Source organism: Rhipicephalus microplus, chromosome 4 (assembly GCF_043290135.1).
Source record: "Rhipicephalus microplus isolate Deutch F79 chromosome 4, USDA_Rmic, whole genome shotgun sequence".
In the NCBI taxonomy this organism is placed as follows: Eukaryota; Metazoa; Arthropoda; class Arachnida; order Ixodida; family Ixodidae; genus Rhipicephalus; species Rhipicephalus microplus.
Window position 1 is genome coordinate 42,875,757 of NC_134703.1, and position 13,464 is coordinate 42,889,220.

The window sequence follows — 13,464 nt, forward strand, 5'->3', positions numbered from 1 at the left end:
TGATCACACTTCATGTCTTGGCGGAGAGACCAGCTCGAAGCATTCTGTCAGACGTATTGCAAAACTCGCGACACACTGTTTCGAAATGTCATTGACCGCACGCACTCTAGAACTGGCCACCACGACAACGGACAAGCCCAAGACAGACTACGCGTCAATCACTTCGCCTTTTGTGTAAGCGAAGGCAGGTGTTCGCGTCTCGTGTCGGTGTCGTGCTGTGTACAAGAGAAACGAGTGTCATTCATCGTTAGCGTGACATCGCTAGAGGAGATACTCGGCAACAGAACCAGTTTGTTTTCCTCGCGTGCGACATATTCGATCAGTGTCTGTTGTAACAATCTGAAAGATGACGCGTAACCGTTCCGCTTACGTAAAGAAAACGAAGTAGACGCTAAAATAAAATATGTCAAACAGATGCGAGACAGGAAGAGCACCACATTCTGTGTTAGCTGCTCGACCCGGCCAGGGCATTCGTCTGAAGCAGCGGTACCAAAATCGAGAACGTCCTGACAATTGAAGCAACACCTGGTTGCTGTCTTTGGCGTTAAGTCAGAACGAATTCCGATTCGAATGGCGGTGTGTGGCGCAACAGTGTGAAGTGGAGTGCATGCAAGGCCGTAACTTCCATTTATAATCATATTACAACGAAAAAAAAACACTTAGGAACACGGGCGTTCTTGCACTTAGCTTCAAGTAACTCCAACCCCCGCGACCAGCAGTAGCACTAAGGTTCTTTGTTTTCAGTGACTCAACGCTTTAGCCATTATATTCCAACGGTGGGCAGTATACCGAAAGTAACCTCAACAAGGGAAGAAATCACTGAACACAAGTATATTGTTCACGAATACGTTTGCAGTTTTTCGAAGTGGAAACAGAAAAGGACTATCGGAAGTTACATGCACAGCACGCCATGAAACGCTCAAGAAGCCATTAGCGAGATCATAAGAGAAGACATTTATAAACAGAGAGGATAGAATACAATAGACCATAGTTCTTTGTAAATGGAAAAAAGAGCAACAACAATGGATGATCTAGTCTCATTGTTCAATGCCGATCACTGCTCGACACCATTTTAAGGCGTTCACTGCTCCCACTTGGTATTCTCGAATCACGTTAAGAAGATGGAACGTAACACCTCCTTTAGTAGTGTGCGTACGTAAAATCTGAATTGTATTCGAATGAAAAGTTCATGAAGTGGTGCATCATGCGCAGTGCAATGCAACTATTATAACCGCCTGTATGACGGGATCATGTTGGACACATTGCATTTCAAGGTGTAATAAGACGAGGTGCCAAGCAGGACCTCTGTAAACCGTCCGTCGGGGAAACCGTGACCCAGAAATACCTTGGAAGATATTCACAGAGACGAATGAATTACACGCAGCAAAAACGGCAAGAGAAACAAATTTAACAGCAAATATTCGCTCTTATGCACCTACAACTTTTTTACTCAACGTATTTGTACGCTTCAAAACCCCTTACGTCCTAACGTCTAATTAGCGCATATGGCTAAAGCTACTGCGTAGTGGAGAAAAGCGGTGAAAGTAGGAGCCAATTTTTTCAGGAGTGGCGGTTGGCGAACAATGTCAGCGAAGCGTTGCAGCCACGCTAACCACCTCACTGAGGCTGGTACTGCGGGCTTCGTAGGTTCGTAACGAGACAAGAAGGCCCGTGTAAGGGACACATTGAGGTGCAAAGAGGCTGCCAATTCGATAGACAAATTACGATAGCTGAAAGCATGAAACTCACTACTAGTCTGACGACTTCTTGGTTCGTATAGTTATCACCACTTCTCTGAATTATTTTGTATCTCTTCTCTGAAACCTAATTACATGGCTGAACAAGCACCTGAAGTTTCGAAAATGTGTTGTCAAACATGACTGAACTAAATGAAGCGTAACTAATCCAGTTCATCTGCAGTAAGCCACCTGTACTCGCATTTTAGTTTTTCCAAACTTGAAATTTGGTCAGATGGTGCATTGTTGACAGTAATTTTGAGCGCAAACAACACGCATTTACAAGACAAAGGGACAAAACCGGCGCTACAGGACAGCAGAACAAGACAGGACAACGCTCGCCCTGTCCTCGCGTCTTGTGAATGCGTGTTTTTCGCGCTTGAAAATTCCCGTCGATTGTACGTCAGCTGTATGCACATCCATTAAAAAAAAAGAAAAACTTGACACATTGAAGTATTACAAGAGACAGATATTGCAAGAGACGTTATTACAAGAGACTGATATCACCGCGGTGGTCTAGAGCTCACCGTGCTCGACCACTAGCACGAAGACCACACTTTCTCAGGAGGAAAGTATTCTTGAGGTTCATTTACTTACTTTTAATTGCATGTTTAAAAAAATTCGGCAGATCCCACGTACCTGGAAATCAACTTTATGCGAAGCACGCGGAGGGAAGGTGACAGTGTTGCACTTCTTTTTTTTGAGTGACGCGTCATGAAATGACGCTAAATATGTGTACAAATGTTGCACGCAGAGACATATGTTGAAGAGTTGCAGATGTTTATATAACCAGTTTTCCACTTGCACAACGATGTCAGCTGTAAATGTGTTTTAGCAGCACCACAAGCAGATATGAAGCATTGATGCTCGCGAAGATGCTGGCCCTTGACATTGCTACTTAAATCAATTTCAGCACATGGCACGTCACCACAATTGACGGTAACCCGACGTGACGGCTGTATGAAAGGAGTACATATGTGATGTTTATAAAATTGGGTAGGCAGCACTGCGACCACTATTGAAGTTTCACGAGGATTAGCGTCTATTTGAAAAGTAGTTCCGAGACCTGGCGTAGCTCTGTGGTAGAATGCTTGACTGCCACGCAGAATGCTTGGGTTCGATTCCTGCTGGAATCATGAAATTTATTATTTGCATTCGTCGGGTGGCTAGCGCTGCCCTTGTTGGGTTTTTCTTAATACTGACATTTATTCTATGCCTTCGTTGGGTGACGCTACCAATGTCGGGTATTGCTTAACGCTCACGCATTAAAATTACCCATGTGTGTTCCCGTCGTTCCTGGGCAGATACTAAGTGTCAATCACCAAGGCACATACCTGCTTACGAGCGGCACATACCCGCCCGAGTATGTGCCACTGTCTGACGGGAAGTGTTTGACGACGTACGCGACCAGATTGTGACAATATTCATGTGTTCCCCAGCGCGTCATATTCGTCAAACTATTTTACCCTCCCATGCCAATTTTGGTTCACGCCAAGTCAAGTGGGCGACCATGAGAGCACCCAAACGTAAGCGGCTAGATAGATAGATAGATAGATAAATACGCTCGAAGTCGTCGAAGTTCGCTAAGAAATGCTTCGCATTTAAAACTCCCAGGTGGTGGCACTTTCCGGAGCCCTCCAATGTAGCGTCCTTCATAACCATATCCTGTTTTCGAGACGTTAAACCTCAACAATTGCAGAGGGTTCCCCAGCACCCACCTTGATGCTTTCTCAGTTACTTTGGTTTGTTTATAAAAGCGTGTTATTTTGGCATGTTCAAGCCGACGTTTCCGAATACGCTCATATTCGCGATCAAAGCATTGCTTGATAATGAAGGCAAAATAAATGCTCGAATGGCTTATCAAACTACAGGTTTTCGCACTCAGTTTAATTGACGCGCCAGCCAAATCAACCTAGGCGCCAGCCAATTTAATCCAGCCGCCACTCAAACTAATCCAGGTGCCAGTCATTTAAATCCAAGTGCCACTGAAATTAATCCAACCGCCAGCCGATTTAATCCAGACGCCTGCGAATTTATTCCTGACTACATCGCGACTTCAAAGCGACCCATAATTATCGGGAACGCGTGAAAAGAATAGCGTTGGAGTGAATTTAAGGGAAATATTATCAAGATATGTAGAATAAACAATGAATGAGTCACTGACACGGTGTGACTCACGCGACTTCATCACGCCTATCGCCTGCGTACACACTCTTCACACCTTCCACTTGCATATACAGGGAAACGCCTTCCACGCAGTAATAACTTGATACCTATTGCCCAGGCCAATGACTTGATCAACTCAGGTGACGTCATCACGCATATTATCCAAGCACGCAATGTCTAACTTGCCGTCATGGATATCAAATGAGACGTCTTTGACAGAGTAATAACTTGAACCCTGTCACTCGGCCTAGTGACGTGACCACTCGTGACTCACGTGACGTCATCAGGCCTGACACCCACGCAAGCACTCTCTAATCAGCCGTCATGAATATGAAACAAAACGTCTTCAAGAAAGTAATACTTTGAGCCCTGTCCCTCGGTCTAGTGACGTGGTCGCTAGTGATCACGTCACTAGAACGAGTGACAGAGTTCAAGTTATTACTATCTCATAGACGTTTCATTTCATATACATGTCGATTGGTGTGGACAATGCGTACGTGGGTGTCAGGCCTGATGACGTCACGTGAATCACGAGTGATCAGGTCATTAGGCCGAGTGACAGGGTTAAAGACTGAAAAAAAAAATGCTGAGCCCCGCCCTCTTCGTAAACTAATTTTTCTCTTTCTGGGAAGCCTTCATTCTTCTATGTTCGTTCAATAAATTTCAGTTGATAGTTTGCGCTTGTACTGACCACTTCTTTTTTTTTTTGTATCCTTGCTAACTTTGTTTTCCGCAGCAATTGTAGCGCAATTTATTTACAGTCATGAAAAACCAGTTAGCCCAACACCTCATTTTGCTGACAGGGTTCAAGTTATTACTCTCTCAAGAACATTTCGTTCATATGCATGAAGGCCGTTTTGAAGAGCACCTGTGCGGGTGGTATGCGTGATGACGCCACCTAGGTCACTAGTGATCAAGGCATTGGCCTGGGCAATAGGTATCAAGTTATTACTGTGTGGGTGGTTTTTTCTTCAATATGCATGTGAAAGGTGTGAGTAGTGCGTACGCGGGTGATAGGCGTGATGAAATCGAGTGAGCCACACTGTGTCAGTGACTCATTCATTGTTTATTCTACACATCTTGATAATATTTCCCCTTAAATTCACTGCAAAGCTATTCACTCCCCGCGTTCCCGCAAATTCTGGGTAGCTTTCGAATCGCGATATAGTCAGGAATAAATTCGCTGGCGTCTGAATTAAGTCAGCTGGAGGTTGGATTAATTTCAGTGGCACCTGGATTAAAATGACTGGCACCTATAGTAATTTGAATGGTGTCTGGATTACATTGATTGGCGCCTAGATTAATTTGGCTGGCGCTTGGATTAACTTGAGTGGGAAAACCTGAAAATATTGAAGGTGTCGCGCATAGGCGGCATCAGCACGAGTGATGCAAAATGCCATCACGTCATAATGTCACGGTACGACGTCATCATGATGTCACAAGTCACCAAACTTTGCGAGGTCATTACGTCCTTATAGAGACGTCACGTGATTTCTTCCCATAATGTCGTAGCTTGGTCAAAGATAGCTCGGTCACAAAAACAGTGAAAAACCATTTCAGGGGCAGAACGCTTTCATAAGGTGACGGAGCAGGATCGATACGCTGACTGAGAACGAGAAGATTACTTTCACATTCCAGTCGCCTTGGAAGAGTGCTTAGCGTGTCCTTCGAGTTTTTAGCTGCGGAGAACATGAAACAATAAGTAGATACATCAAACTCGCACCACACCGTACATTCTTCTGGGTTTTTCCTCCGAGAGTTGAATGGGGTGCGATAGGTTCCCTACACGGAAATCTATACACCATGCCTCAGCGCAACGCACCATTCCTACCATGATATACGGCACAGTGGAGTGCTCGCAAGGGATTGATAGCCGAGACGCCAGTCGAGAAAAAGGGTGAGCCTCCACAGCCCCGTTGATTTTGATGCCGGAGTTCGGCGTCTGAAGTGAGGGGAATACGAAGGGGGGTGCGCTTCATGCGGAAGGAGACGACGGGTGTGGAAGAGGGCCGGGAAAAGCGCCCGGCTTTCATGCTTCGCTCTCTCCTCTCCCTGCGTTATTTATCTCACGCTGTTGTTGTCGACGTCGGTTATGGGAGCCCGTCAAAGCAGTTCAACACGGCGTGCAGCGACGGCTTCTGATGGCACGGCACTGCCGGTCGGGCCTGCGCTTTTTCAATTTGCCAGATCGCATCACCCATAATTCTTCGTAGTTCTTGGTTACGTATTTCTTTTCTGTCGCCTCTCCAGCCTTCCTGCTTCCATACCTTCTGTGTGGTCCATCCATCCTGTGTTTTAAAGGCGAAGCATTGTTTAGCGAACTTCAGTGACTTTGAGCGTACGATAATCAATCAATCAATCAATCAATCGTTTATTAAGGTGCTCTGGAACAATCATGAGGTGTAATAATAATAATAATAATAATAATAATAATAATTTATTGTACACATCCATAACAAATACAAAGAAACGGGCCTGTCATCCCCAGGACTTGTGCGACTAGGCCCGGCAGAGCCGGTTACAGCGATGCGGATACAAGTAACAAAACTATTGTTGTTTCCTTACCAACAAACAAACAAACGATTGACACCATTACTTTTTTACAGGCAGTAAATAAAAAAGAGGAACAAAGGAGGGACACAGAGCATACGTGGCATACAAATAGACCATGTGATTTTACAGCTCAGCGAGTAATTTCTTTACGTTTTTTTGATCTCGATGAAAAAAAAATTGTCAGGTAGTGCATTGAAAACTTTTGGAATATATACACTTCTACATGCTTCTCCGTATCTGGTAGAGAACCGGGGTACTATAAAACGTTTTTTTTCTCTCAGGGGTCGACGCGTTACATATGGCACTTTAAAGTCATCACACCAATTGTATCTTAGAACAACTGTCTTAATAAACAAACCCTGGAATACACAAAATCCCAATTCCCGAAAAATAGTACTGGCATCTATCTTACTACCGTAAGCTACACTTTTTAAAATATTTCGAAGTAAACTATCAATGCATGTTTTCTAGCGTTCTGAGCAAAATGCAAAAACTGTTATCCCATATCTACCTGCACTATATGCTAACAAATGAACTATCACTTTTTTCAATGGTAGGGGCACCAAGCTTTTTATATTGAAAAGCAGACATGTCCCACTTCTCAGTTTGGAACAAATACATGCTATGTGATGTTCCGAAGACATACCACTATGAAAAATTACGCCTAGGTATCTGAATGTTTTGACATTTTCCGCTGCAGAACAATTTGCATGGATTGCAATGTTCGGTGTGAAGAGAAATTGGTATATTCATTTTTTGTGTTTTTAGAGGGCTTCGAAAACAGATATGTTTTGTTTTCTTTTCAATTACAATTACGGAGTTTTCTTAAACCATATCATAACACTATGAATTTCACTCTGAAGAGCATTAATCGCCCCTTCATAGCGTAGATGACGTGTTAATAGCACCATATCATCTGCATACTGGTACACATTGGCTTTACGAATTCCCATGGGGACGTCATTCATAAATAAATTAAATATCAATGGTGACAACACCGATACTTGTGGCACACCAGCAGTAATATATTTTCTATTGCTAATTACCTCCCTACATCCCATAGCGACCTGTGACCTGTCTTGTAAGTTATTACAGAGCACATCATAAAAAGGCCCCCTAAAGACCAAACGAAATAGCTTTTCTAACAAAATGGTATGGTTCACTGTTTCAAACGCTTTTGCCAAGTCTAAAAATAGAACACAATCGAACAGGTTCTTGTCTAAAGCCGAATATATTTCATCACTAAACTCTTCTAATATTGTTATAGCGATTAGCAATGAAACCAAATTGCCGGGCTGTTAGTAGCGAGAACTTCTGTAAGAAGGACGTCATACATTGAAGCAAAATTTTTTCTAGTATCTGGGAGAGTATAGGCAAAATAGAAATTGGTCAGTAACTTTCTATATCATCTTTTTTCCCTGCTTTAAACAACGGCTTTACTATTGCCGTTTTTAATTTCTCGGGAATCAATGCACTGGTTAAAAATCCATTTACCATGAAGAGAAGTATACCAGATAATGCTTCAAAGTTCCGTCGATGCGTAGCCACAGCTACCCCATCAATTCCTGGTTGCTTATTTGGACGAAAACTGCAAATTATTCTCCTGAGATCTTCCTTCGAGAGCGTGGGCAAATAAGCAGAAGCAGGAACAGACTGTTTAAGCGTGCACGTGCGTTTATGTGCATGCGCATTCTTGGAAAAACGCGTAAAGAAGTGGTTGAACTTATCAACCACTATCTCTGGTTTCTCGGAAATCGATTTGAGTTGATCAGTGGGCGTGTTCTTCTTGCCTCGTAGATTATCTATCAAAGCCCATGTCTTTGCCGGATTTTTGTATGCTTGGTTGAATCGTTCAAAAAAATACTTGTTTTTCGCTTACCTTAAAAGAGCGACAACTCTATTCCTTGCAATCTTGTATTCAATTGTTAAATCCTGATTTTTCGGTGCCCGTCGGCTACGTTTCCTTAGCCCGTCTCTATGAGTAATAGCGCTCCTAATATCTACAGTGAACCACGAATAATTTTTTCTATATTTTTTTAGTTTTTACATATGTACTTGAACGTTCTAATTTTAGTAGCTGCTCACAAAATTTTTCGTAGACTGTGGACTTGTTCGATCCTACAGTTAACTGCATCCAGTCAACTTGTGCTACAAAGTGATCGAAAACTTTGCTATTAAATATCTCTATTTTCCGTTCATTATTATTATTTTTTCCTTCTGCATTCCCATCGCTCGGTAGTGGCAATTGTGCAAATAGGCGACAGGCCACGAAATAATGGTCAGCTAATTTTTGCTTAATCACGCAAGACCTTAATAAATTATTTGGTGCTATCATTACAATGTGGTCTATACAGGAAGACACAAGTCTGGTCTGTATGCATTCTTTGCGTGTTGGGGATTTTATGGTCGACTGTAAGCCATATTTTGCTAAAACTGAAAGGTAATCAGATACATTAACTGTGGTATAGTTCAATGTATTGATGTTTAGATCTCCTACCAGGCGAATTTGATCCGCCGTTGCTTGGCCTTGTAGGACTTCATCTAGCTCGCTCAAGAATCTTGAGACATAATAATAATAATAATAATAATAATAATAATAATAATAATAATAATAATAATAATAATAATAATAATAATAATAATAATAATAATAATAATAAATCAGGTTTTGTGCCGAAACCACGATAGGATTACTTACGAGGCGCAGCATAGTTGAGAGCTCAATAAATGTTTATTACCTGGTGTTCTTTAACCAGCTCTGACATCTGACGGTACACATGCCGCCCCCATTTCCCCTCCGTAAAAATGGTACCACCACCGCCGTGAGTGCACGTTAGAGAACGCCGAGTGCTCAAATACTCGAGGCACTGTGTTACGACGTCTTTAATAGTCATATCGGGGATTCGGGGCGTTAACCTCCAACATTGAATAATAATTGTGAAGCATTTCAATTAACTAGTGGCACATGGCCCTCGCCTCATTGTATCAGCATCAGAGCCACTTCTAAACACTGTCCTCCTTCGTTTAAGGAAAACGCGAGTACGTGGACTGCGCTCTGCCCCATTTGCCTACCGCACCGTTAAACCACAGCTAAAGAAAGCACGTTCGCTCATGGTGACATTAGCCGTTATGAGACTGTAGTGGGAGTGTAATGTACCAGTGCTTGTCCAACGGCCTTAAACTGTTATTTTGTTTCCCAATAGATTACATAAAAGTGGCCATGCTTTTTTTTTTCGTTCTCGGTTTGTGGCACGGTAAGCCACTGCTGCAAAACGCAGGGCACGTGCTGGCGTGTTCCTTTTCATGAAAGCAGACAATGAACATTCCTCTTTTGCGTATCCTACCTAACGCACTCCATAGTTCTCGGTGTCCAAGACGTACCAACTTTGAAATGCGGACAGTAACTTTGAGAATGTTCGAAGCACTTCTTTCACATCGAAAGTTGTTATAAGATCACAACAAGGGCTGCTTTGCCGTATTTGTTTGCCGCCGCCGCTAATGTCCGTAACCACTATCACTAAGAAAAAATAACTCGGTAAATTAAAACCACCAAGGACCCAGCGTGATTCGAAACCGGGTCCATATTGTCCCAGCCCAGTATTCTTCTAGAGAGCTACGCTCCTGCCTGAAACTTCGTTGCAAACTGGCGTGAGGCAGTCTATAGATGTAGGAAAGTAAATCGCGTTATTTCGAGTAGTAAAGCGTTTAAGAACAGCAAATCACCAACGAGTATTCAAATTATGCTAATTGCGTAGCGAGTGGGTCATCGAATCCTCCAACCCACTACAAAAGCTTCAGGCATAATTATTCATCTTTGTCAATGAAAGGATGAAAAATTGCACAGAATTCCTTGCACGAATGTAGCGGGTACCATGCTTCTGCGAAGAGTGAAGGATGGCACAGTGATTGCCTTCGTACCACAAAAAATTAGGATGATTTACGGTGTAATGCGTACCCTGCAAGCGCGCTCGTAGCAATCACCCAAAGAGTATTCGGCAAATGCTCTGAAAAGACCGCTTTTTTCCAGCATTTCCTGTCCCTGTGCTGCGCGTGCTGCGCAGGCCTGGTGGTTTTCTTTTATATAATGCAGAAATGATATAGAATCTTTTGTATGCTCTTTTTCTCCCGCATCAGTCAGTCAGTCAAGAACTTTAATATATGGTCCTGAGGAGTTTAAGCCACCAGGGTGCCCACGTGGGACATCCTAGCAGCCGCTACCGTAGGCGACGCCCGAGTCGGGGCTGGAACGTGGTGGCGTTCCGCCAGTTCTTGGGCCCTCTGGACTGCCTTAAGTTGGTTTCGGAGATTGGGGCTCCTGAGTGCCTCCTCCCAGTCGGACTCACTGGTGAGAGGTCCCTGAGGTAACGCGGGACATTGCCAGAGCATGTGCGCGAGTGAACAGTACACTTCTGTGCAATCTGGGCACTGTGAATTTATGTCTGAGTTATAATGGCTGAGTCGGCCCCGTGATGGGTACGATCTCGTTTGTAACATTCTAAAGGCTACTTCTTGCGCGCGTTCGAGTTTTGAATGGGGTAAAGGGTATCGGCTTCTGTTGTGTCGGTAGTGGGAGGTAATTTCATGGAAGGTGAGTAGTGGGTCATTAAACTGCACGTCTGGGCCCAGCTCTTCGGTGGCTGATTGATCGTCACGGCGGGTCAGTTCTCGTGCTCGATCATGAGCCATTTCGTTGAGGTTGGGTTGTTGTGGGTGAACGTCTTTGCCCATGTGGGCAGGGAACCAAGAGAGGTAGTGCGAGCCCGTATATTTCCGTGTTTGTAAAATGCGGGCTGCTTCTGGAGCGATGTTGCCGGTTTCGTAAGCCCGAATGGCGGCGCGAGAGTCTGTGAAGACATTAGTGAGTGAGGGGTCGGTCATCGCTAAAGCTATAGCAACTTGTTCGGCTATGGCGCTTGTTGATAGCCTAACCGAGGCGGCTGAGCGTAGGGCTCCGTCGCCATCTACTACCGCGAGTGCGAAAGAGGAGGAGTTACCGTATTGCGCTGCGTCGACGAATGCGGTAGAGTTGCGATTCGCGGCGGTACGGTTTAGGATCGCGCGAGCGCGGGCCAGCCGTCTGCCTTTGTTGTGTTGTGGGTGGACATTTCGCGGAAATGGGGTTACCATGTAAGTAGCTCGGACAACTCTGGGGAGGGTTACTGCGCGTTCAAGGCAGGGGTGTGGGGACATGCCGGCCTCGCTTAGAAGTCGGCGGCCTGCCTTGGAGGAGGAGAGGCGGATCACTTGGGCCGTGGTCTGAGCCTCGATCACTTCATCGATGCCGTTGTGCATGCCTAGTTGGTCGAGACGGGAAGTGCTCGTGTTTTGAGGCAAACCAAGGACTTGTTTAATGCTTTTGCGCATGAGTGTGTTTAGTTTCGTCTTTTCTACCTTCGTCCAGTTGTGGGCAGAGGCGACGTAATTGATGTGACTCATTAGGAACGCGTGGTATATGCGCAGAAGGTTGGCCTCTCCAAGGCCTCGTCTACGACCCGAGACTCGCTGAATGAGTCGGAGCATGTTCTCGGTTTTAGCTGTGATATGTTTAATTGTTCTTGCATGACAGCCAGTGGCCTCGACGAGGAGGCCGAGAATGCGTATGGAGTCCACGCGGGGTATTCGCTGCCCATCTTTGGCGTGTAGCGCTATGGGTAGATCACCTAAGGGTGTTAAGTTACGAACGCCTTGGCGAGATTGCCGGTACAGTAGCAACTCTGATTTTGTGGGCGACAAACGAAGTCCAGTGTTTTTTAAGTAGGCTTCTGTGGTATTGAGAGCAGTTTGAAGGGCTTGCTCCAACTCCGACAATGAGCCTCCCGGGCACCAGATGGTGATGTCATCTGCGTATATAGCATGGTTTATGTTTGGGATCTCGCGGAGTTTGTCAGATAGTCCCTTCATTACTATGTTAAAAAGGAGTGGAGAAATGACTGCCCCTTGTGGTGTCCCGTTGGAACCTAATGTGTAAGTGTCGGATGTAAGTTGCGATAAATGCAGCTGAGCTTTTCGATTTTGCAGAAAAGAACGAATGTACGCCTGGAATCTTTTACCGAGACCAAGGCTGGCAATGGATTCCAGTATAAAGCGGTGTGAGACGCTGTCGAATGCTTTAGTGAGGTCTAGGGCGAGAATGCCACGAACATCTCTTGTTTTTGAGTCGAAGATCTGTTTCTTTAGTAATAGCATGACGTCTTGTGTTGAAAGGTGCGGACGGAACCCGACCATGTTGAACGGAAAGAGTTCGTGATCCTCTATGTAGCGCGATACACGATTTAGGATGACATGTTCAGCTGCTTTTCCTATGCATGAGGTTAGGGAAATCGGGCGTAGATTGTCGAAGTTGAGTGGTTTACCTGGCTTTGAGAGAAGGATTACCGTGGCCGTGCGCCATTGTTCAGGTACCTGGCCAGTTTCCCACATGTAATTAATGTCTTTTGTGAGTAGTGTGATGGCTTGGTCGTCTAAATTTCGCAACAGGCGGTTGGTTACCTTGTCAGGACCGGGGGCTGATCTGCTGTTGAGGTTGTGTAATGCCTCCCGAATTTCTGACTCCGTGAAGGGTTCGTCGAGTTCGGGTATCGTTTCGCATTCTATTTCTGGGTAGTCGGTGGGTTGTGCTGTGTTTAAGGGGAGGTGACGTTTGGAGATTTCTTCAAGAAAGGATGAGTTTGTTCCTCCCATCTTTTTGTGCGAGTGTAGGAGCCGGTCTATGGCATGACTCTGGTTGTTTTTTGTTTCGCAGTCGTCCAGCATGTATTTTAGGAGGTTCCATTTACCCCCAGTTCGCATGCGGCCGTCGACCGCCGAGCAGAGTTCATGCCATTGGAGTCGTGTGAGCTCCGTGCAATATTTGGCAATGTCTTGGTTCAGTATTGATAGACGTTTTCGTAAGCGTCTGTTTAGTCGTTGTGTTTTCCAGCGCGCGAGTATTGACGCTTTTGCCTCGAGCAAATGTGCCAGATGTGGGTCCATTCTCGGGACCTCGAGTTCTGTTTGTATTGTTTTCGTT

The 13,464-nt window shown here is 44.8% G+C and overlaps 1 long non-coding RNA gene across 1 annotated transcript in view; it reads left to right on the top strand.

Annotated features, from left to right (window-relative positions):
* The window catches only part of LOC142813891 (uncharacterized), a 152,863-nt gene that overhangs the window by 24,591 nt on the left and 114,808 nt on the right, over positions 1-13,464 (top strand). The window lies entirely within an intron of this gene.